Here is a 4628-nt window from a genome sequence, read left to right on the forward strand (position 1 = left end):
TTTGCTGGAAGTGCCCCCCCAAAAAGCTGTCCATTTCCCCAAGTTTTTAAGGAGGGAAAAGCCACTTTAAGCCTAAAAAGGAAAGCGGGGATTTGGAGCCCTCCGGTGGACTTCCGCCGCCGCTGCACCCTTAGAAGAAAAAGCTGCACTTATGGCAGAGTGTCCATGTGCCTGTGCCTTTAGGAAGGCCGGCTTGCCGTGGTTCTGCACCAGGGTAGGGAATTCAAAATAGGTCCCTCTATCTGCTGGAAGTCAGCACAAAAAAAAGCTGGAAATATGACAGAGTGTCAACTTTTAGTGTAATAGACCTGCGAAAGTCAAAGTCGGGATTTTTTCTAAGTGTCCACTTTTGGTGTACCAACCTTTCCAAAATAAAGTGGGGATTTTTTCTAAGTGTCCACTTTTGGTGTACCAACCTTTCCAAAATAAAGTGGGGATTTTTTCTAAGTGTCAACTTATAAAGTCGGGATTTTTTCTAAGTGTCAACTTATAAAGTGGGGATTTTTTCTAAGTGTCAACTTATAAAGTGGGGATTTTTTCCAAGTGTCAACTTATAAAGTGGGGATTTTTTCCAAGTGTCAACTTATATAGTCGGGATTTTTTTTCAAAGTGTCAACTTGTAAAGTGGGGATTTTTTCCAAGTGTCTACTTTTGGTTCACCATGCCTTCCAGAGTCAAAGAAGCCCCCGAGTGAGACCCAAAGAACCGGACCGAGTGATGTCATTTGGGGTCCTATTTTCAGTCATTTTGTGGGATTTCGGTGACGCCGAGGAGGGAAGCAGGTGTCAAGGGACAGGGGGGTGCCTGTCCCTTTAAGAAGGCCGGCTTGCCGTGGATCTACACCCGGGTAGGGAATTCAAAACAGGTCCCTCTATTTGCTGGAAGTCAGCACGAAAAAAAGCTGGAAATATGACAGAGTGCCCCAAAAAAAAAAAGAAGCTGCAATGATGGCAGAGTGTCCATGTTGCTGTCCCTTTAGGAAGGCCGGCTCGCCGTGGATCTCCACCCGGGTGGGGAATTCCAAATAGGTCCCTCCATTTGCTGGAAGTGCCCCCCCAAAAAGCTGTCCATTTCCCCAAGTTTTTAAGGGAAACAAAAACCAGGGTTGGGGTTGGATGCATCACACTGTAAGTCTCGGCTGCAGCCAGAAGCAAGTATTAAAAAGATAGACATCAACCATCATTTAAAAAGGGGAAAACAAATCCATTCATCAATAAATCATATCCAAATTTAAAAAAAGAGGCAGCTCAAAAGAGAGGGTGTGTGTCCAGCAGAAAATAGGCATGATAAACAAAGAGGGCTGGGGTTTGGAGGAGGGCAAAATGTCCCGCAGCCGGCCGCCCGAGTTCCGGGATGCCCAGCACGTCCATAACGCACCCCGCAAAGTCAAACTGGAAGTGGAGGGGAAAAAAGCTGGGAAAGAAGTTAAATGTCCTCAAAGTGTTCCAAAATCAGTCCCACGAGTCCCGCAGCTGGCCACCCGAGTCCAGGGAAGCCCGGCACCTCCGTAACAAGGCCCGCAAAGTCACACTGCAAGTGGGGGAGAAAAGCTGGCAGAGTAGCCAAAAGTCCTCAAAGTGTTCAAAAATCAGTCCCCCACCAGCCCCGCAGCTGGCCACCCGAGTCCAGGGACGCCCGGCACAGCCGTAACGCACCCCGCAAAGTCAAACTGCAAGTGGGGGAGAAAAGCTGGGGGAAAATCCAAAAGTCCTCAACGTTTTCAAAATCCGCACCCGGGACTGAGTCCAGCAAGTCCCCCCGGTCCCAAAAATGCCATTTTTTTCAAAAAATACCCAAAAAATGCGGGGGCCGGATTTCGGAACCGGCGTACCGCTTTCGGCCCGCGTGCCCTAGATTGGAGACCGATGTCAAAAATGGACGCCGGTCGGGTATTTTTTTCCTTGGGGTCTATAGAGAGTAAATCCGGAGGAAAATTGGCCTTACGAGCAAAGGGAGGGATTTTAGGGGGCATAACGTCCAGCCGCGTGCCTCCCGGGTCCCGGGGAAGAGAAAGTCCAGAAAACTCATAAAATCATGCCCAGCATGGAGATCCACAAGTCCCGCCGCAGGCCCGAGGCTTCCCGGGTCCCGGGAATGACCAAAAGACACCCAGGAGTGGACCATCGAAAGTGGGAGGGAAATGGAGGGAAAGTCGGGAAAAAGGTCCAAAATGGGTTGAAAATCATATGATCCCACCCAGGGTAGAGTTCCACAAGTCCCGCAGCGAGCTGCACGAGCCGCAGGAACACCGGGAATGACCAAAAGGCACCCAGAAGTGAACCAGCGAAAGTGGGGGAAAAATGGAGGAAAAGGAGGAAAAAGTACCAAATTGTTTAAAAATCCTACCCAGGATGGAGTTCCACAAGTCCCGCAGCGAGCTGCACGAGCCGCAGGAACACCGGGAATGACCAAAAGGCACCCAGAAGTGAACCAGCGAAAGTGGGGGAAAAATGGAGGAAAAGGAGGAAAAAGTACCAAATTGTTTAAAAATCCTACCCAGGATGGAGTTCCACAAGTCCCGCAGCGAGCTGCACGAGCCGCAGGAACACCGGGAATGACCAAAAGGCACCCAGAAGTGAACCAGCGAAAGTGGGGGAAAAATGGAGGAAAAGGAGGAAAAAGTACCAAATTGTTTAAAAATCCTACCCAGGATGGAGTTCCAGAAGCCCCGCAGCGAGCTGCACGAGCCGCAGGAACACCGGGAATGACCAAAAGGCACCCAGAAGTGAACCAGCGAAAGTGGGGGAAAAATGGAGGAAAAGGAGGAAAAAGTACCAAATTGTTTAAAAATCCTACCCAGGATGGAGTTCCACGAGTCCCGCAGCGAGCTGCACGAGCCGCAGGAACACCGGGAATGACCAAAAGGCACCCAGAAGTGAACCAGCGAAAGTGGGGGAAAAATGGAGGAAAAGGAGGAAAAAGTACCAAATTGTTTAAAAATCCTACCCAGGATGGAGTTCCACGAGTCCCGCAGCGAGCTGCACGAGCCGCAGGAACACCGGGAATGACCAAAAGGCACCCAGAAGTGAACCATCAAAAGTGGGGGACAATTTGAGAAAAAGTTGGAAAAAGGTCCGAAATTGATTAAAAATCCTACCCAGGATGGAGTTCCAGAAGCCCCGCAGCGAGCTGCGCGAGCCGCAGGAACACCGGGAATGACCAAAAGGCACCCAGAAGTGAACCATCAAAAGTGGGGGACAATTTGAGAAAAAGTTGGAAAAAGGTCCGAAATTGATTAAAAATCCTACCCAGGATGGAGTTCCAGAAGCCCCGCAGCGAGCTGCACGAGCCGCAGGAACACCGGGAATGACCAAAAGGCACCCAGAAGTGAACCATCAAAAGTGGGGGACAATTTGAGAAAAAGTTGGAAAAAGGTCCGAAATTGATTAAAAATCCTACCCAGGATGGAGTTCCAGAAGTCCCGCAGCGAGCTGCACGAGCCGCAGGAACACCGGGAATGACCAAAAGGCACCCAGAAGTGAACCATCAAAAGTGGGGGACAATTTGAGAAAAAGTTGGAAAAAGGTCCGAAATTGATTAAAAATCCTACCCAGGATGGAGTTCCAGAAGTCCCGCAGCGAGCTGCACGAGCCGCGGGAACACCGGGAATGACCAAAAGGCACCCAGAAGTGAACCAGCGAAAGTGGGGGACAATTTGAGAAAAAGTTGGAAAAAGGTCCGAAATTGTTTAAAAATCCTACCCAGGATGGAGTTCCAGAAGTCCCGCAGCGAGCTGCACGAGCCGCAGGAACACCGGGAATGACCAAAAGGCACCCAGAAGTGAACCAGCGAAAGTGGGGGACAATTTGAGAAAAAGTTGGAAAAAGGTCCGAAATTGATTAAAAATCCTACCCAGGATGGAGTTCCAGAAGCCCCGCAGCGAGCTGCGCGAGCCGCAGGAACACCGGGAATGACCAAAAGGCACCCAGAAGTGAACCATCAAAAGTGGGGGACAATTTGAGAAAAAGTTGGAAAAAGGTCCGAAATTGTTTAAAAATCCTACCCAGGATGGAGTTCCAGAAGCCCCGCAGCGAGCTGCGCGAGCTCCGGGACCCCCGGGAATGACCAAAAGATACCCAGGAGTGAACCAGCGAAAGTGGGGGACAATTTGAGGAAAAAGTTGGAAAAAGGTCCGAAATTGTTTAAAAATCCTACCCAGGATGGAGTTCCAGAAGTCCCGCAGCGAGCTGCACGAGCCGCAGGAACACCGGGAATGACCAAAAGGCACCCAGAAGTGAACCAGCGAAAGTGGGGGACAATTTGAGAAAAAGTTGGAAAAAGGTCCGAAATTGATTAAAAATCCTACCCAGGATGGAGTTCCAGAAGCCCCGCAGCGAGCTGCGCGAGCCGCAGGAACACCGGGAATGACCAAAAGGCACCCAGAAGTGAACCATCAAAAGTGGGGGACAATTTGAGAAAAAGTTGGAAAAAGGTCCGAAATTGTTTAAAAATCCTACCCAGGATGGAGTTCCAGAAGCCCCGCAGCGAGCTGCGCGAGCTCCGGGACCCCCGGGAATGACCAAAAGATACCCAGGAGTGAACCAGCGAAAGTGGGGGACAATTTGAGAAAAAGTTGGAAAAAGGTCCGAAATTGTTTAAAAATCCTACCCAGGATGGAGTTCCAGAAG

This window comes from Nerophis ophidion, unplaced genomic scaffold (assembly GCF_033978795.1).
Source record: "Nerophis ophidion isolate RoL-2023_Sa unplaced genomic scaffold, RoL_Noph_v1.0 HiC_scaffold_78, whole genome shotgun sequence".
NCBI classification, from domain to species: Eukaryota; Metazoa; Chordata; class Actinopteri; order Syngnathiformes; family Syngnathidae; genus Nerophis; species Nerophis ophidion.